At 34.7% G+C, this 21,955-nt stretch overlaps 1 long non-coding RNA gene across 1 annotated transcript in view; it reads right to left on the bottom strand.

The window, feature by feature from the left end:
- Positions 1 to 17,180: 17,180 nt before the first annotated feature.
- Positions 17,181 to 21,955, bottom strand: part of LOC121035771 (uncharacterized) — a 28,433-nt gene continuing 23,658 nt past the window's right edge. Inside the window, exon 3 of the long non-coding RNA XR_005793061.1 lies at positions 17,181 to 17,228. This is a non-coding gene — a long non-coding RNA (uncharacterized LOC121035771). The remainder of the gene's footprint in view (positions 17,229 to 21,955) is intronic.

The raw sequence follows: 21,955 nt of genomic DNA, 5'->3' as shown, positions 1-21,955 counted from the left end.
CGAGCCCCATGTAGGGCTCTGCACTGACAGTGAGGAGTCTGCTTGGGATTCATTCTCTCCCTCTCTGTCTGACCCTCACTCACTTGCTCGCTCTCTCTCTCTCTTAAATAAACATTAAAAAAAAATACAGAAAGCCAGCGGAGGAAAGATTGAAAATGGTCAGTTTAATAGAAAACCAGAAATCAGCATAGGAGGAAGTTTCAAAAAGTGTTTGATACGGTACGAACAAATAAATTAAAAATATCTTTATATTTAGCTATTTCTTCACAGAAGATTATGTAAAATGGAGAGGTTACATAGCAATGTTTCTAGAATTTTTTTTGAATATGGAAAAACATATTAGGTATCAGCTTGAAGGAAAAGTAGGGTAAAAGCTTTTCTTGTTATTTGACTAGCACATTTACAGTTGAGGGAAAGGGATAATACCTGGAGAATTAAAGCAAAAGAAGAGTAACAATCAGCATAGCAAAATGCTGGATTAGGTGAAAAGTTCTTGGATAAAGAAAGCAAAATAAGGGATTTATACCCACTAAGGACAGATACCCATACAATTATAAAAGAAGGGAATGGTGAATTGTTGGAAGATTGAAGAAGTTCACATAGGATAGCTTTTATTTTCTCTCTGATATAAAGGACAAAATGTTTGTTGGAATGGGTAGAAAAACAAAAAAGGATAAACTATTAAGCAAATGAGAAAAGCTGAAAGCAAATTATGTAGGATCAATTTAAACAAAATTGCTATACTGTGCTGAGGGTCTAGTTATTGTTACAAGCCATACATATTTTACTAATGTCAACTTGAACTAACATTAGCATCATTGTCCTGGTTCCATACTTACTCATTGGTAAAGTAGGAATAACTATTCTGATTTTTAAATCAGAGAATCTTTGCCCTAAAATATTTCATGTGCATTGGGGTGATTTATCAATACAGATGTTATAATTGTAATGGGATCAAAATCAGACTGTAATTAAATATTTCAAGATCAATTTTAGAATATTTTCATCACTGGTTCACATTTGGAATCCACAACTAAAATAGGATAAAAACAAAGTGTAAGTCATATATTGGCTCAGATTTGTGATGACTTTGGATCAATTTCACTTGACTGTTAGGATAGATACACCTTGATAGTTCTGCTGTACAAAGATTTGGATTTATATAAAAAAGGGCCCTTTATCTGATACGAATTTTATGGTCAGTAGCTTCTTAATGCCTAGCTGTTACACAATCCAGAACTGTCACTTTTTTAAGATACTGAGTTTCAAAGTAAAGTATATGGAATACATCTTTCCATTTATGATGCTGACCATTCTGGGATTATTATTCAAAATCGTGAAAACTTTAGATATCATAGCAAATTATAATTATACACTGCAAGATTAAAAACTGGTATACATATTACAATTACTCTTCAGTTATAAGTGAGTTCAGCTTCAAATACAATGATGCTACTACAGGTCTATTATTGGGTCTGTTATTAATAATATATGTAATTTAAATTATTTCCCAAATCCACATATGCATGCTTCAGTCTCTTGCCTGCTTCTAATATGAATCTATAGTACATATTTGTAAGAGACCTAGGTTATGAGTAGTGTCCACTATCATGAGGAAGATTTTTTTTTAATTCAAAGCTAAAACTGGCACTTACATGAATCTATGACCTTACCCTCATTAGAACAGTTTAACCAGCTGAGCATATTGCTTTAGGCTACAATTAATATATTTCTTGCAGAAAATTCCTCAATCCTCATTTTAGATGATCTAAATTTCATAAGGTTATTTTAATGGCTTTTCTGATTTACTCCTTTTATGGTCATGCAATCAGAATAGCTGAGATTATATAACCTCAACCTTTAGCCAATCTCAAACCAGATACTGGATCATAATCAAGGGAGGAATTCAAGCCTACCCTCAGTCATCCACTAGACCAGCCATGTCCCACAATCCTACTAGAGTTTTCTACCAGGCACCAGTCTCATGGAGATGCCTAATCACCCTGAACTTCAATCCTCTAGGAGACTAAATTACTGTCCTGACCATATGCCTAGTTCCATCATGACTAATGTAACAAAAGAAAATGGGATATTAAATAACCAAAGTAAGGTTTTGCCAAAATTTCAGGCCACAGTTCTGAAGATATGGGCTGGCAAGTTATTGATAGAAATAAAGATGAGAATAAGTAAAATAAGAATAGAAGGAACAGAAGATCATAAAGTATGGAAGATAGAAGCTTGCTCCATTATAATAATGGAATATGCCATGGAATTAATAATGATGGTGTCCTGAAAGAATGAATAATGGCCCAACACTTAAATTGCCCCATTGTCTTCATTTGCTCTTGAATACTCTTATATTGTCTAAAGATACACATATATAAATGTATGTTTTTCCAGTTTTATTGAGATAACACACAGCACTGCATAAGTTTAAGGCATATAGCATAAAGATTAGAATTACATATATTATGAAATGATTACTACTAAGTTTACTTAACATCCATCATTTCATATAATACCAAAACAAAAAAAAAATTTAAAAATGTTTCCCGTAATGAGACCTCTTCGGACCTACTATCTAACTAGCTCTCAAATATACGTACAGCAGTGTTAACTATAGTCATCATGTCATAGATTACATCCCTAGTACTTATTTGTTATATAATTGGAAGTTTGTACTTTTTGACTGACTTCATCTAGTTTCCCTCCTTCTAACCCCTAATAACCACAAATTTAATATATTTCCCTATTGTTTTCTTTAGGTTTTTTGTTTTTGTTTTTAGGTTCCATATATATGTGAAATAATACAGTACTGGTCTTTCTCTGACTTATTTCACTTAGCATATTGTCTCAAATGGCAGGATTTCCTTTTTTTACAACTGAATAATCTATTGTATATAAGTACCCAACTTCTTTCTCCATTGATTCATAGATGGACACTGAGGTTGTTTCCATGTCTTGACTGTGGTAAAAAATGTTGCTATAATTACTGCATCATAAGGTAATTCTATTTTTTAATTTTTTGAGAAGTCCCTATGCTGTTTTCCATAGTGGTTGCACCAATTTACAGTCCTACCAACAATATAAGTGTTTACCTTTTCTCTACATCGTTGCCGCCATTTATCTCTCTTCTTTATAATGCTACCCATTCTAGCAGATACGAGGTGATATGTTTTGGTGATTTTGATTTGCACTTCCCTGATTTGTGATGTTGAGCAGCTTTCCATGTATCTGCTGATTATGCATATATATATATATATATATATATATATATTTGGAAAAAGGTCTATTCAGGTCCTTTGCTCATTTTTAATTGGATTTGTTTTTTTGCTATTGAGTTGTATTCTCAAATATGTTCTGCAAATATTTTTACCCATTCTGTAGATGGTCTTTTCACCTTGTTGGTTTCTTTTGCTCTACAGCAGTCTTTACTTCATCCCAAATTAACTTATGTAAGTGGTGTAACATAGGGGACTAGTTTCATTCTTGGTTCCTTGTCAAATCTTAGTTGGCCGATATGCCTGGATTTATTTCTGGGCTCTTAATTCTGTTCCAATGGTATAGGAGTCTGTTTTTATGACAGTAACATACTGCTTTGATTCCTATAGGTTTACAATAAAGGTTGAAATACATGGAGTATGATAGAGTGTTTCTCTAGCTGTGTTATTCTTCTTAGGATTGCTTTGGCTATTTGGGGTCTTTTTTGGTTCACTACAAAATTTAAGACCGTTTTTCAACTTCTGGAAAAAAATGCCATTGGAATCTGGATTGGGATTGCATTGAATCTATACAGAGGGCTGTGGGTGGTGTGCAAACTCAAACAATATTCTTTCTAGTGTATGTGCTGCTGAAGAATAAATACATTAATTCTTCAAGTTCATGAACACAGACTGTCTTTCCATTTATTTGTGTCTTCTTCAATTTCTTTCATCAATGTTTTATAGTTTTCAGCATAGTGAGCTTTCACCTCCTTGGTAAAATTTATTCCTAAGTATTTTATTGTTTTCTTATGCTGTTGTAAATGGGATCATTTTCTTTTTCAGCTAAGTGATGGTTAGTGTAGTGCTTAATTATTTACCAGTATTTTATCAAGAATGTTTGCATTTGTACTCACCCAAAATGTTGGCCTATAGTTTTTAGTGTCCTTTTCTGGCTTTGGTTATCAGGATGATATTTGACATTGTAAAATTGGAGTGTTCTTTCCTTATCTCTCTTTTGGAAAAGTTTGAGAAGAATTAACTGTAATTCTTGTTTAAATGTTTGGTAAAAATTAACCAGGGGAGCCATCTGATCCTGGACTTTTCTTTCTTGGGATATTTTTGGTTACTGATTTAATCTCATTACTACTAATTGATCTATTCATATTTTCTATTTCTTTCTGATTCACTCTTGGTAAGTTGCATGTTTCTAATAATTTATCCATTTCTTCCAGGTTGTACAACTTGTTGGTATATAATTGTTCATACTAGCTTCTTTTGACTATTTGTATTCCTGTGGCATCAGTAGTAATGTCTCCTCCTTTATAGATAACTTTGTTGAATTGGGACTTTTTTCCCTTGGTTAATCTAGCTAAAGGTTTGGCAATCTTGTTTATCTTTTCAAAGAACTCTTAATCTTTTTTTTTTATTGTTTTCCCCTTCTCTATTTTATTTGTTTTTGCCCTTACCTTTATTTTTTCCTTCCTTCTGCTAAATTTGGGCTCAGTTTTTTTCCTTATTTAGTTCCTTGAGGCTTAAGAAAGATCTCAAACAATCTAATTTTGCCTTTTAATGTAAATATGTATTGCTATAAACTTCCCTCTTCAAGTAGCATTTTCTGCATCCCAGTTTTAGTATGGTGTATTCTCATTTTCTTTTGTCTCAAGATATTTTTTTATGTTCTTTTTAGTTTCTACTTTGATCTATTGGTTGATTTGATCTATTGGTTCTTCTTTGATCTATTGGTTGTTCATGAATGTTGTTTAATTTTCATGTAGGCATGATTTTTTCCAGTTTGCCTATTATTTATTTCTAATTTCATACCATTGTACTCAGACAAGATACATGGTATAATTAAATCTTCTTGAATTTGCTGACTTGTTTTGTAACCTGACATATGGTCTATCCCAGAAGATGTTCCATATGAACTTCAGGGGAAGAAAAAGTGTATTCTGCTATTGTCAGATAGAATGTTCTATATAATATATCTGTTAGTCCATTTTGTCTTCAGTGTTGCTCAGTGTTTAGTGATTCTCTGTCTGCATATCCATCCATTGTTGAGAATGGGTGTAAGAATCTCCAACAATTACTGTATTGCTATTTATTTCTCTTTCTAGCTCTGTTAGGTTTTGTTTTCTATACTTAGGTAATTCAAAGTTGGGCATGTAAATATTTACAATTGCTATATCTTTTGATGAATTGACTCCTTTACAATTACATAATTACCTTTGTCTTGTTTTTCCATTTTTAAAGTCTATTTTGTCTGATAAAAGTATAGATACCCTGATTTTTTGTTGTTGCTACTGTTACCATTTGCATGATATTTCTTTTTCCATCCCTTTACTCTCAGCTTATGTGTGTCTTCAAGGCTAAAGTGAGCCTTTTATATGCAGCATATCATTGAATCTTGTCCCTTTTTTTAAATTTTATATTCATTCTGTGTCTTCTAAATTGGGGGAATTTGATCTTTCTACATTTGAAGTGATTTTGATAAATAAAGGCTTTTGCCAATTTGTTTATTTTTTCTGGCAGTTTGGTAAACTTATTAGTCCTTGTTTCTTTGTGTGTTGTTTTAATATCTTTTCATAGTAGTATGCTCTGACTTATCATTTTCTTTTGTGTAATTAGTGTAAGTTTTTCTCTTGTAGTTACCATGAGGCTTATATAAAATCGTAAAATTATAACACCCTAAACTGATAATTTTTTTAACTTTTTTTCCATTTTCTTTATTTTTGAAAGACAGAGAGAGACAGAGCTCAAGCAGGGGAGGGGCAGAGAGAGAGGGAGACACAAAATCTGAAGCAGGCTCCAGGCCCTGAGCTGTCGGCACAGAGCCTGACTTGGGGCTCAAACTCACAGACCATGAGATCATGACCTGAGCTGAAGTCAGACGCTTAACGGACTGAGCCATCCAGGTGCCCCATAAACTGATCGTTTAATTTCTACACCACCCCTAAATGTATTTTTCCTTCTCCTCCCCTCGCATTTCATGTTGTCGATATCACAGCATATTATTGTATCATACATCTAATAACAGATTATTGTAGTTATGGTTATATTTTACTATAATTGTTTTTTAACTTTTAAAACTAGAGTTGTGAATGACTTATGCACGACCATTACCAGATCATAGAATCTGACTTTATATTTACCATTACCAGTGAGTTTTACACTACCTCTTATGTTTTTAGGATGTTAAGTAGTGTCCTTTTTTTCCATGCAAAAAGCTACCTATAGTATAACTTGTAAGCCAAATGTAGAGGTGATCAAATCCATCACTTTTTGTTTGGGAAAGTCTTTATCTCTCTGTCATTTCTGAAGGACAGCTTTGCTCCTATATTTCACTAAACTTCACAACGATTATTTAGAACTCTAGAAAAGTTATGTTTAGGCTATCCTGTAAGTTTGTTCAGTGTGTGATAATACAATAGTATGTCTTAATTTAAAAAAATATGCTAAAAAATGCTAGCCATTATCTGAGCTTTGTGTGTGATAATTTCTGGGTGGGGCTCACAATAAACATAATGATAACTTAAAAGTTGGAAATAATGCAAAAATTACCAGAACGTGACACAGAGACACAAAATGAGCAAATACTATTGGAAAAATGGCCAATAGAGTTGCTCAAAACAGAGTTGCCACAAACCTTCAATTTGTTAAACACACACACACACACACACACACACACAAATTATCTGCAAAACACAACAAAATGAGACATTCCTGAATTAGTTTCCTTTTGTGGGGTCATGTTTACCTGATTTTCTGTGCTCTTGGTTCCTCACATTGATATCTGTGAATGTGAATACTTGTCTGTTCATCCAGACTTTATAGTTTTTCTCTGGCAAAGACACCTCTTCACTAGTAAGCTCAGTTTGGATTTCTGGTTATGTCGGGTGGCAAAGTTCTTGGGCAGGTGGGGCTTGCTATCAGAATTTATTTGTGGGTAAGGCCACTGCCCAAGTTCTGAGATGAGGAATTAGAGGTGGTGCAATTGGTAGATAATAATTGGATAGGACTGCTAGCTTTGCTCTCTGGCCAAAGGAGTAGGATTGATTCCACAGTTGCCTGGATTCTCTGGTCAGGCATACTAGATGGTCAAGACCCATTATACTCAGGGACAGATCAGAATATGAGTTAACTTTTCTGCACTGGTAGGAAAGTAGAGCTTTCCCTAGGGCCTGCACAGCTTGTTGTTTGGGGAACCTGAATCAGGCAAGCGTATGCATTGATTTCCCTAGCCACACAGAGTCCCTGGTTTTGCTCTGTGGATGGGGAAAGCTCTCTGTTCAAGGCTGTTGAATGGAGCTATGTAGCTTCCCAAGTGCTCTGGCTAGGTTCCATTGTAGAGCAGGCTGAAGCCTGTCTTCAGCAATGGGCAGAGCTACGAATTAGTTTCACTGCCCAGGTGGAGAGGGAAAACCATCTCCAAGGTTGGTTAAGTTCTTTGTTTACGGTCTTGACTCAATCTGACCAGTGTCCCAAGTTACCTGGCTGAATGGTGTCACTGGCTTTGCTCTGCAGATGATCAGCTATCCTCTATGCTTCTAGATTTTCTGCATAGGCTTTCTGTTGATAGGGGCTCAGCAATGGGCCTGGCTATAACTCAGCTTCCTTGCCTTATTGGGGGCAGACTAGGCTCCATGGTTGCAAGGCTTTTTGTTTGAGGACCTAAATCAAGTAGATTTATATACTCTGTGCTTCCTGGTAAGACTGTCTTGGTTTTGTAGATGAGTCAATCTGCTAGGTGGCACTATGCCTTGAGTGCTGTGGATAGCGACCTGTTCCAACAAGATCCATGTGCTGCTTGCTGCAAGCCCCGATCCCCTTTCCATCATGATTACCAGTGAAAAAGCCTTGGAGATCCCCTCCCCAAATCCTTGTGGAGGAAAACTATATTTGGAACTCACATGTAGTGAGTTCCATAATGCTCAAGGAAGTGGACATCCACTCTGGGCTCTTCTTTGCCATTGGAAGAACTGTGGCCTCAGGGGACCTCTTGACATGATACTGAGCCTATGGGAGGAACACGGAGTTCAGTGTGTAGATGCTCCTCTTACCCTTCTAATGCAGTCTGTCTTGATCTCTGTGGTGCAGGGGCATGTGTCAGCATCAGTCTCATGCTCTGAGATACTCTTATGAATACTTGTCCATGGATAGGTATTAGTTGTCCTTCTTGGGTGTGAGGAGAAATGTCAGGAAAGACCTATGTCACCCTCTTGATGACATCACCCTCACAAATTCTGAATGAAAATGCTTTGTGCAGATTATGGCCTTTATTACATAATCCATAAATATACTGTTATATTTCCTTCTTTCAATTAATCAATCCTCTGCCTATAAATACACATTAAAAGAACTTGTAAATCTGTAATTGAGAACTTGCTTGTTCTGTTCAGCTGTGCATTATATGGGTTATAGAAAATTAATTTTCACTCTTTTCAATAACTTTTATTTAATCCCTAGTATGGAGAGTTAGTATTAGGTTATAAGTGAATAACACACAATGACAACTACTACCATGGGAATTATAGTCCGGAGAGTTAATAAGCATTCCTACCTCACATTAAAGATTAGCAAGTAAAAGGAAGATCTAATGTTTATAAATTGTAATGAGTTTCATGAAGATGGTAAAAATTCACCAGGAAGAGAGTAAATTGACTGGCAGGAATCAAAAAAAACTTTTGAAGAAAATTTATAGTAATGCCTTAGGTAAAAATTTGGGGTTGGGGTGGGGAATGTATTCCTGGCAAAGGAAACAAATCATTGGTGCAATTACCTGAGGTGGGAAAGGACTGGTTATATTAAAGGAAGCGTAAAAAATCCAAGATGGTTGTGGATCACCTGGGTGATTCAGCTGGCTAAGCGTCCAACTTAGGCTCAGGTCATGATCTTGCAGTTCACGAGTTCTAGCCCCACGTTCCAGCTCTGTGCTGACAGCTCAGAGCTTGGAGCCTGCTTCTGATTCTGTGTCTCCCCCTGTCTCTCTAAAAAATAAGTAAAACATTTAAAAAATTTAAAGAAAAATCCAGGATGGCTGTAAAACAGTCCATATAATTAATGACATAAAAAAACCAAAAAACAAAACAGACAGTGGTGAGAATCTTCTAGGTCATGCTAGTGGGTCTGGGAATCAATTAAAGAGCAGAAATCAGAAAAAAATGAAATATTCTATAAGATTATTAAGAGTGTTACATAAATTATGGATGGGAATCCATAAATGTTGCAAATATGTTGATTGGAATAATAGCCCAGAAATTAACAAATAGTGTAATACTAATAAAACAAACATAATTAAACAATTTTAGGTATATATAATACATGTAGAAAATTATTTTGAAAATCAAAAAAAATTAAGGATATACCAAATATTCAAGATAATAACCTACGTGGAAATGTAGGATGTGAAGTAAATACAAAACTTTTGATAACATTCTAGTGCTTAATTTTGGTGTCAATAAACAGCCGTTGTGATTTTGATTTCTAAATGTCTGTTACTATTATGTATTTTAATACATCAAGCATTATTTTAGAACAGAGTGGATTGGTGGTGGAGGATGGAAGGCAAAAGTAGAGGCTAAGGAAAGTTAGGAGGCTTATTAACTTGTTCTCAACTAGATGGAGTAGGTGAGGGAGAATAATGGGTCAAGGATGGCTCCTAGGTTTCTGGTTCTACCAAAGAAGAAAGAGTGTTGCCTATTCCTGACATGGAGAAGATTAAAGGAGGGTTGAGAAAAACAAAATACTTAGTTTGGAACCTTTTGAACTTGAGATTCTACAACGATCTCTTAGAGGAGATGTAAAGCCAGAAGTGGGGATTGGAAATCTACACAGTAGAGACATTGTCTTATTCATTTGCTGACAACCAACCAAATGCCAAGTATAATTGTATCTCAACAATGTACAAGTCTTTTACCCATATTTTTCCTTACATGGCTACCACCCTAGCTTAGAATCTTATTACTTCTTACCTACACTAATCTCTCAAATTCCATTTAATCCATTCAAATACTGTATCTATATCATACCCTCTAAAATGCAGGAGAAATTAAATTTATTTATTTAAGAGCCAGTGTCATCTTATACTTTTCACTAATACTGCCAAATGAATATACTTCTTGTTACCTATTATATCCTACATTTTTAATAATGTATTTTCTATTAAGCTCGAGGTTTTACAACTGTAATTCTCCCACCTTCTAAGCTAATTTTATTCACCTGTACTTTAAGCCAATGTCAAATCCCATCTTTATTATGATGTATTTTCTCATCCTCCCTAGCAGGTAAGATCTTGTTTTCTACTTTACTTCTCTTCTCCTAATTCCCCATAATCTTCATCTGTGCTTTGGTGTGCCTGAAGCTGGGTCATATTCTGCTCCATAGAAGCAGATGACAGGGATTCAGATGTATTCTTTACTTAAAAAAAAAAAAAAAAATCATGGTTAAGTAACTTAAGCCTTTGAGCTTCAGTTTCTTTATTAAAAAAAAAGGGGGGGCATTCTATTATGTTCATATGAAGACGAGACAATACATAACAATAAAATATTAGATCTCAATCCTCTCTTCTCTTTGATTCATTTTTACTCTTCTACAACCTAAAATAATTCCTTGTACAAAATCTCCACCTATTAATATATGCCAACTTAAATTGAATATGTTAAAAGTTGAATTAATAATTATCTTTAATAATCCTTTTTGTTTTAAGATAGGAAATTACGGCACTACACACACACACACACACACACACACACACACACACGACCAAATTGCACTGCTACCATGAGAATAAAGAAAAGGAATGGAAAAAAAAAATGAAGATGGGAAAGAGCAAAGTAAAAACAACTTTCTCTTAAAATTTTAGCTTTGGGCAGGTCCTAAAGAGAACAATTTCATGGAAGAAACACCACAGCTCAAGAGCTAAAGTTACAAAATAAAACAACCTTTTTTTAAGGTCCTATTATTGCCCTTTAAGAGATATAATTGACTGACATCAGCCTTCTAAGTACTAAAATATGTATATATTGAAAACAGAAACCACACACACATTTCATAATTTTCACAAGTATTTGAAATATATTAAAATATTTTCTAGCTACCAATTACAAAATAAAAAGCTTGCTTCTTTTTTGTTGTTGTTAATCACATAGATATTTTCAAAGTCAGCAGGAACCTCTTGATGGCAACAAAGCTTTGTAATTCATATGTGTCTATTTTTATTCCACATTTTAGCATGGTTACCACAAATGTTTCTAATTCCATATAAAGTACAAAACTGTTATATAATCAGTTTGTTACCTGAAGGTCGGATTATGGCTTTGCATTTCTGTGAAGTTTTAAACTCGTGCTTCAGATGAAATATACATGCTTGGTGGAAATAATACTTAGCTGCATTTGTTGTTTACCATTTCAAAATATTGCAAAAAGCCATAGTGACTTAAATCTGCCATGGAAAGTTAAGGCACCTTACCAGAGATCAACATGCTATAAACATAGGAGCAGGAAAAGTAATAGCATTTCAAAACCCAGCACAAATTCTTGATATGTGATTGTTTTGTGGAGTCAGCAAGGAGTTTCTCAACTCCACAAATAATGCTGGTGTTACTCAATTTAGGTTCAGCAACTCTCAAAGGTTTGGAAATCACATATTAGAACATGGGATGGATTTTCCCCACAAAACAATGTTATAAGTGGTAGTATTCCTTATGGCCTCTCACTCCTGAACTTAATGAAACCAAATTCTTTATATATACTATTTTATTATAATATTATTTTATACCCCCATGTTTCTATTTACCATATCTGTGTCTAGGCTTAACAGAATTATGTTCAAATTCTATGCCAAATTTCCCATTTTTTTTTATATGAGGGGAGAAGTGAAATAAGTTCTGGACTCAGAGATCAAGGCTAGATGCCCACTCAGTTTAGCATTTAATATTTATTGGAATTGTTTGTATGCCCATGTATTTATATTCAGTAATAAGCTTACATATATTGATATTCTTGAAATTAGTGTTATCAGTTTAAAATAGACTATATCAATTTCTCTATTAGCAGATGTTCCTTAAAAACAAAATAATAATGATGTCTGTGAGTCTAATGTTCAATAGTGTTCAATATAGCCTATTAGCCTTTCTTCAAGATTAGGTGGGAAGGATTTTTCTGAAATCTTCTGTATTTCCAAAATTTTTCCCTCTTCTTGATTACCTTAATCTTGACTTCTTCATTCAACATCTCATTTAAGAAAACATTTGGGGATAAAGGAAGATTTAGTAGAGTTCAGAGACTGATGATGTACCTTTGTTTTTCTCATATGCATGATATTGAGGGGAATCTTACATATTTTAAGTAGTTACCATATTCCGCAGTAGATAGACACATAGTCTTCTAGATCATCACATTTAATGCCACAGTTTCATGAAACCCCACCCTTTTCATGTTGTAATTTTCCATACTGGTGTTACCTTCCAGTTTCATACCTTCTGCTTCAGTTAGGCATACATTTTAACTCTTTACTCTTTGAACATAGTTTTCCCTGTATTGCTTATTGTCATAATGTCCATAAGGAATATCACTGGATGATATTTGCCTTTGAGTCTCTTGTGCTTAACAACATATCTGACACCAAGTGATTGTTTAAAATTTTTTCTGATGCATATTCTTTAAAGACAAACATTGTTATACTATAAATTAACGATCAAACTCAAGATCACAAAAATTGTCCTTTGGTAAAACCTGCTCTGTAAATAAATGTGTATTTTTAAAAAAAGATTTTGATCAAAATCAGTAAGAAAGAACAAGAACTTGTATAAAATATATATTAAGTATAATAAAAATACATTAAAAGTTCCCCAGAATTTCCAAGTGATAAAATGAACTGTCAAGAGAATCCTTCATGGTCATTAAAAAAGTGAAAACTAAAATTGAAATAACAAGTGATAATAATGAATGCAAGTGTTATAGAACTCACGTAAATACAACAGGCATACCTCACCTCTCTGCTCAAGTATTTTTACATGACCAGATTTTGCTCCAATACTTTATTTCTCTTAATAGGCATGCTGTTAACCTATTTAGGGATCAGAGAATAGGCAATAGGAATAAAGAGTGAGTCTTCATCTTTGTAATGCTCTCAAAAGACCTTAATCAACAACTATTGATTTTAAGTCTAGTGGGAGGTCAGCCACAGTCATGTACATTAATATTTATTAAAAGTTGTAGGTGAGGTATAATAAAAATTAAATTTTCTTTTTATCTGCATTTAGATGGCAAGGAAATGATGCTGTAAAAGCACCAATAATTGATTCCAGGTATTTTCTTTACTTTATCTTGGCAGGCTTTTCAGGTGCTGACTTGTGAGTGAATTCAGAAGTGATGTTTTACACGAATCAGACCGGAGAACAGGGGGCTCCGATAGTTTTATCACAAAATCAGAATTAAGGGACAAGCAGTTATCTACATAGCAGTAGCAATGCAATCTTAAATTCTCCATAATCTGTTTTTATTTTTTTCTTCTTCTTCCATACAGGATATTAAACTTACAGAAGACTAGTAAAGGTGATAAGAGGGAACTTGGTATGACTCCACACATTTAGGAATCTTAAATAACTCAAAGATGGAGAAGTCAACTGAGAGGAGTCCATTCAAATTCAACAAAGGCTGATTTTATCTGTTGAATTGGATGTTTGCAAAATGATGTAAAGGGAAGGAAGGCAGGAAGGAAGAAAAAGAATAATGAAAGACATTTTTAATCTTTCAGTTTTTATATTTCAAATACTCCTACATTTTTAACATCTCAATATCTATAAGCTAGGTTATTGCTGGGGCAAAAGGCTGAAGTTCTATGGCAGACAGTGCTGTGTAAAAAACTAAAGGTTATCACTTGCTGGCCAAGCCCATGATGATGTTCATTGAGTATTGTGGCAATGGAGGGGCAACCTGCAAAACCATATATCTGAAAGTTCAGATCCTTCTTATATTTTAGAGACCAGGAAGAAATTCAGACTTTGCCCCTGTCATCTCTTTGACCCACAGAGTTCACTGCAGGGAATTATTCTCGCACAAAGCAATAGGAAGTTAGAATACATGGCAGCGTAAAAAAGTACAACAGAAAGGAGACAATGCTCCTGATCAAGATAAAGTAGATGTACAGTATTCTGTAGTTTGCCTTAATATTAATTTTCATTTACATAGTTATGCTCTTCCAAAGCATTTTCACAGGTCATTGGAAATCCACAGCAGTTATCTCCAAGTTGTAGGTTGCTGAATAATATCCTATTTGTTGTGATAGGCCCTTAACACAGTGACAGTCATATTTCAAGAAACTATTGCTAGTGAGTATTCACTGATCTTTAAGGAACTTGGAAACAAAAGGTTTGGACAAAAAAGGATTTCAGGACCAGGAGGGAATAGAAACAGGGACATGGCTTGCCTTTGAGAAATCTTGAGTAGTACTAGACAGCAAATGCAACTATAGGACACGACAAAATATGAACTGATCAATATCATTATCAATCCAAAGAGGTGCAGAATGAATATTCAAACCTGGATGTCAGATATATCAGCATCAGTTACATGCCTTTAAACAATCATGCGTTTATAATAGAGACCATCCACCTGTTTAACCACATCCATTTTTCTTTTTGTATTCCTAGATACATAGCTAGACCACAATCCTAGAATCACCACTAAATAGGTGACGATAAGGTTCAATATCATTATCTTGTAGTATTATATGAACAAGAAAAAGTGTCAGTCATGTTTGAGCGACTATATATTCTTCCTTTGTCTTCAAGAATAGCTACAATAACATTGACTTATAGCCCAAATGTACCTAGTCATCCAAATGTCAACCAGTGTGCCTCCATCACTCTAGTGTCCGTCCTGGAAAATGGTCTGATCATTTTTTATTTTACTTCCTCCTCCCCTCCATTTATCGGCTTCATTTGAATGACTTCAAATTAACATTCATTAAGTCAAATGAATGACTTTGAAATTAACACAAGAGTTTAGATTCCCCAGTTCAACCCCTGGTGTACCCTAGAATAAGACTTCCATATAACTCTTCATCTCTTATGCTTGTTGCTACTGGATACTTTGTATAAGATCCTTGTCTAGTTCTGGGACCTGGACCCTACTAAGTACTGGCCCCCTTCACTGTTAGTGCCCTGGCCAATTTTGCTTCATGAAGATACTATAGATTCTGCCACTGGGAATGTTAGAAGATGTTGTGGTTCCTCATGATGAGTCACTAAGCACACAGCACTAATAACCAGAAGTCACTAGCCGGAGTTATGAGCGCTGAAGTCTAACCCCTGCTAGGAATCAAAAACAAAAAACAAACAACAAAAAAAAGTAGAGGACCTATGACATTTGTCAATATCCAGGTCAAAAAGCTTGGCACTCAGTTCAGATCATAAAGTATATTGAAAATATTGTAGTAAAAACAATGTATCAATGAAAATATTTGAAATATTTTAAAGTTACACTATATGTTTGTCTTTGCTTATTCATTTATGTTGAGAAGTTACCCAGTGCAGACCAAACCTCCCTGCTTACAGCTGCAAAACTAATGCCAGATTCTACACTTTTTAACAAGTAGAGCTATGTCCGTGAAAGCCTGCATTAGTAATTTCTCAGGAATTGAGAGTATCTGAACCCAGAGCTCGAGAGGTCAATAGCTAGAGGTGAAAAAGGCTGGGACAAGTAGGCTGACAATGATTTGGGCTAAATAGCCAGTTCAGTAAATGCTTTGTTTGCAGGAATGACCAAGGCTGAGGTCCGTGGTACCATAGCTACCATCTACAGTAGGTGAGCTGAAAGAGGAGAAAAAATCGTAATTAAAAAAAAAAAAAATCTTACTGTGTACGGCAAGGCATTTTGAGTCTCTTCAGTGCATTATACAGATTCATGAAATGAAGTACTCTTAGTTGTTTTTTGTTGTTTTTTTTTTTTTTAACTGCAGGGGTCATGCCAAGTTCTCTCTTATCACTCTTTTTCATTCAATAACCCTCCAGGGAAGATTGCAAGACTTCAGACTTCATTTCTAATAACACATAGACAACACTCAGCTTCACATTTTCTTGCATTCAAATACCAATTTCACAAGGTTTTAATTTTCTTAGGTCTGTTTAGCACATTTAAATGCAGATATAGAGTAACAGAATTACTATAGCCTCAAATCTGTATTATTCTAACAGTATTTATTTCCTTTTAAAATAGTTAATATCTAGAGTGCCCTTGATCTTTTATTTTCTTTCCATTCTAAATTATTACTTCCAATCATTCCTCCATATTGTTATAGTTTCACAATTAAAAACGTTTTCAACATTAAAAATAATGTTCTAATACATGTGATAGATACCCAAGTAAGAGTATAAAAAATGTAAAATGTATTTTGTTAACATAATCTGTAATGTGTTCTGCTTAATATGTTTTCATGAGCACTTTTAAAATTGCCACTGGAAAAAAATATAAGTAGGAAATGCTCAGTTAAAGCTATTATAGCAAAATAGTCAAAAACACTGTACAATACTAGCAAAAAATTGAATGTCTTCATGCAAACAATATTTTATACTTTGTTATTAATGAGAGCACTAATATGCTCTAAGGAAACATTAAATAGATATTCAACAAAACATTTTAGCAAAATTGGAAAGCAACAATTTTTAAATTAGTCCACAGCCGAAGCTAATACACAGCACTATATAATCTGTTTATCACTATCATGATCCATTACTGTTCATTTCTCCCTAACAAAAGGACCTCTGTATACGTAGTCTATTTTTTAAATACTGTTTTAAAAAATTGCAAAACAAAAGCATTCTGACTGAATATATATTATAATATGTAATAATTTAGGGGTACTTGGGTGGCTCAGTCAGTTAATTGTCCAACTTTGGATTAGTTCATGATCTTCTGGTTCCAGAGTTCGAGCCCTGAGTCAGGCTCTGTGTTGACAGCTTGGAGCCTGCTTCAGATTCTGTGTCTCCCTCTCTCTGCCCTTTCCCTGCTCAGGTTCTGTCTCTCCCTCTGTCAAAAATAAATAAACATTAAAGACAATATAAGATAGGAAATAATGTAAACTTTTCTATTACAAATTCACTCTCCAAAAGAAAGAGTATGTATATATATTCCTATATATTATCCTAAATACTTTTGTGTACACATATATGCTTGTACATGTTTGTGTGTATAAACATATCTATTGTAATAGTATTATATATCCTGTTCTACAGTGTGATTTTTTTCACTTAATGTATTACACATAAAATTATTCATGTGAGTATGTATGGACGTTGAGGACTGTTACTCTGTTTCAATGCATAATATTTTAGATATTACCTCCAATGTGTGGATTGTAAAAATTTTCTGTATTCCAAAGGTTTTTTCATTTTGTTAACTTTTTTCCATGTAGACACTTTTATGTTTGATGTAATCTCAATGGTTGCTTTTGCTTTTGTTGTACTTTTGGTGTCCTATTCAAAAAATCACCTGGACCAATGTTGAGAAGCTTCTCTGTTTTCTTCTAGGAGTTTTATTTTAGGTGGTCTAATGTTCAAGTTTTTTATCCATGTGACTTAATTTTTATGAGAAGTATTACACACAGGACCCCAATTTTATTACTTTTTTAATTTTGTGAGCAGTGTTATAGGTGCCCAATTTTATTACTCTACATGTAATACTCTGCATTTATCCAGTTTTCCCAGCACCAATTATTCTTTCTTCATTAGATATTCTTGACTCCCTTCTTAAATATTCGTTGATCATATAGGAATGGTTTAATTCTAGACTTTCTACACTGTTTCACTGATCTATGTGTTTATTTTTATGTCACTGCCATACTGTGGGGGTGTTGTTGTTTTTTAGGTTTATTTATTTAGAGAGAGTGCAAATGGGGGAGGGGCAGAATGAAAGGGAGAGAATTCCAAGCAGGCTCTGCTCCAATAGCACGGAGCCCAATGTGGAGCTCCAACTCATGAACCATGAGATCATGACCCGAGCTGAAACCAAGAGCCATGCTTACCAGACTGGGCTACCAGGCACCCCAATACTGTTTCTATTACTATAGTTTTGTAGTATACTTTGAAATTGGGAAGTGGGATACTTCCAACTCTGTTCTTTCTCGGGATTGCTTTGCCTACTCAAGGTCTTTTAAGGCTCCATGAAACTTCAGGATTTTACTATTTCTGTGAAGAATGTCGTTCAAACTTTGGTAGGAATTGGATTAAATCTAGGGGTGGCTTTTTGTAGTATGGAATTTTAACTATCAATTTTTCCAATCCATGATGTTTTTACATTTGTTTTTGTTATCTTCAACTTCTTTTAGCAATCTTATAGTTTCATTGTACAGATCTTTCACTCCCTTGGTTAAATGTATTCCTATGTATTTTAGTGGGTTTGATCATATTGTAAATGACTTTTATTTATTTTTTATTAGTGTATACAAATGCAACTGATCTCTTTATGATTTTATATCCTGTACCTTTACTGAAATTGTTAGTTTCAACAGCTTTTGATTGAATTTTTGGGATTTTTGTATGTACAAAACTATATAACCTTCAAATAATGACAGTTTTATTTATTTCCAATTTAGAGGTATTTTATTTCTTTGTCTTACTTAATTGTTCTAGCTAGGTCTTCCCAAGCTATAATGTATAAGAGTAGTGACAGTAGATATTGTGTCTTACCCCTGATCTTAGAGGAAAGCTTTCAATCTTTCTTTGTTGACTATAATGTTAGTTGAAGGTTTCATGTATATGGCCTTTGTTATCTTGAAGTATATTCTTTTTATACCCAATTTGTTGAGAGTTTATATGAAAGGATGTTATTTTGCAAATGCTTTATCTGCATCTATTGCAATCATATGATGTTTTTCTTTCATTCTATTAATGTGATGCATTGCATCAATTGATTTGCATGTGTTGAACCATCCCAGGAGTAAAACCCACTTGGTCATAACATATAATCTCTTTAGTGCATTTTTGAATTCAATTTGCTAACATTTTATTAAGAATTTCTGCCTGTATATTCATCAAGGGTATTAGTCAATATTAGTCTCTTTCTTGTAGTATTATATCTGGATTTGTTATCAGGGTAATGCTGGCCTCATGAGCTTGGAAGTGTTCCCTTCTCTTCAGTTTTTTGGAAGCATAAGGATTAGGGAGCTTGTTTGTTTCTGAGAGAGAGAGAAAGAGAGAGAGAGCAAGCACCCAAGTCAGGGAGGAGCAGAGGAAGTGATAGAAAGAATCTTAAGCTCCATGCCCAGAGTGGAGCTGATGTGGGGCTCAATCTCATGACTGTGAGATCATAACCTGAGCCAAAATCAAGAGTTGAAGGCTTATTTGGGTAGTATTAATTCTTAAACATTTGGTAAAATTTGCAAGTGAAGCTGCCTTGTCCCGGAATTTTCTGCATTGGGAGGTTTTTGATTACTGACTCACTGTCTTTTCTTGCTACTGGTCTGTTCAGATTTTCTATTTCTCCCTGATTTATTCTTTTTTTAATTTTTATTTTTTTTACATATGCAATTTATTGTCAAATTGGTTTCCATACAACACCCAGTGCTCATCCCAAAAGGTGCCCTCCTCAATACCCATCACCCACCCTCCCCTCCTTCCCACCCCCCATCAACTCTCAGTTTGTTCTCAGTTTTTAAGAGTCTCTTGTGGTTTGGCTCCCTCGCTGTCTAACCTCTTTTTTTCTTCTTCCCCTCCCCCATGGACTTCTGCCAAGTTTCTCAGGATCCACATAAGAATGAAAACATATGGTATCTGTCTTTCTCTGTATGACTTGTTTCACTTAGCATAACACTCTCCAGTTCCATCCACGTTGCTACAAAAGGCCATATTTCATTCTTTCTCATTGCCACATAGTATTCCACTGTGTATATAAACCACAATTTCTTTATCCATTCATCAGTGGATGGACATTTAGGCTCTTTCCATAATTAGGCTATTGTTGAAAGTGCTGCTATAAACATTGGGGTACAAGTGCTCCTATGCATCAGCACTCCTGTATCCCTTGAGTAAATTCCTAGCAGTGCTATTGCTGAATCATAGGGTAGGTCTATTTTTAATTTGAGGAACCTTCACACTGTTTTCCAGGGCGACCACACCAGTTTGCATTCCCACCAACAGTGCAAGAGGGTTCCCGTTTCTCCACATCCTCGCCAGCATCTAGAGTCTCCTGATTTGTTCATTTTGTCCACTCTGACTGGCGTGAGGTGATATCTGAGTGTGGTTTTGATATGTATTTCCCTGATGAGGAACAACGTTGAGATCTTTTCATGTGCCTGTTGGCCATCTGGATGTCTTCTTTAGAGAAGTGTCTATTCATGTTTTCTTCCCATTTCTTCACTAGATTATTTGTTTTTCAGGTGTAGAGTTTGGTGAGTTCTTTATAGATTTTGGATACTAGCCCTTTGTCCGATATGTCATTTGCAAATATCTTGTCCCATTCCGTTGGCTGCCTTTTAGTTTTGTTGATTGCTTCCTTTGCTGTGCAGAAGCTTTTTATCTTCATGAGGTCCCAATAGTTCATTTTTGCTTTTAATTCCCTTGCCTTTGAAGATGTGTCAAGTAAGAAATTGCTGCGCTGAGGTTAAAGAGGTCTTTTCCTGCTTTCTCCTCTAAGGTTTTGATGGTTTCCTGTCTCACATTCAGGTCCTTTATCCATTTTGAGTTTACTTTTGTGAATGGTGTAAGAGTGGTCTAGTTTCATTCTTCTGCATGTTGCTGTCCAGTTCTCCCAGCACCATTTGTTAAAGAGACTGTCTTTTTTCCATTGGATATTCTTTCCTGCTTTGTCAAAGATTAGTTGGCCATACTTTTGTGGGTCTAGTTCTGGGGTTTCTATTCTATTCCATTGGTCTATGTGTCTGTTTTTGTTCCAATACCATGCTGTCTCGATGATGACAGCTTTGTAGTAGAGGCTAAAGTCTGGGATTGTGATGCCTCCTGCTTTGGTCTTCTTCTTCAAAATTACTTTGGCTATTCAGGGCCTTTTGTGGTTCCATACAAATTTTAGGATTGCTTGTTCTAGCTTCGAGAAGAATGCTGGTGCAATTTTGATTGGAATTGTATTGAATGTGTAGATAGCTTTGGGTAGTATTGACATTTTAACAATATTTATTTTTCCAATACATGAGCACAGAATGTTTTTCCATTTCTTTGTGTCTTCTTCAGTTTCCTTCATAAGCTTTGTATAGTTTTTAGCATACAGATATTTTACATCTTTGGTTAGGTTTATTCCTAGGTATTTTATGCTCCTTGGTGCAATTGTGAATGGAATCAGTTTCTTTCTTTCTGTTGCTTCATTATTAGTTTATAAGAATGCAATTGATTTCTGTATGTTGATTTTGTATCCTCAACTTTGCTGAATTCATGTATCAGTTCTAGCAGACGTTTGGTGGAGTCTATCGGGATTTCCACGTATAATATCATGTCATCTGCAAAAAGTGAAAGCTTGACTTCATCTTTGCCAATTTTGATGCCTTTGATTTCCTTTTGTTGTCTGATTGCTGATGCTAGCACTTCCAACACTATGTTAAACAACAGTGGTGAGAGTGGACATCCCTGTCATGTTCCTGATCAGGGAGAAAGCTCTTAGTTTTTCACCATTGAAGATGATATTAGCTCTGGGCTTTTCATGAATGACTTTTATGATGTTTAAGTATGTTCCTTCTATCCCGACTTTCTCAAGGGTTTTTATTAAGAAAGAATGCTGAATTTTGTCAAATGCTTTTTCTGCATCGATTG

The sequence above is a fragment of the Herpailurus yagouaroundi genome, unplaced genomic scaffold, assembly GCF_014898765.1.
Source record: "Herpailurus yagouaroundi ecotype Mexico unplaced genomic scaffold, PumYag 162, whole genome shotgun sequence".
NCBI lineage: Eukaryota > Metazoa > Chordata > Mammalia > Carnivora > Felidae > Herpailurus > Herpailurus yagouaroundi.
Note: the sequence above shows the minus strand (reverse complement) of the source record. Positions and strands in the feature narration are given on the sequence as shown.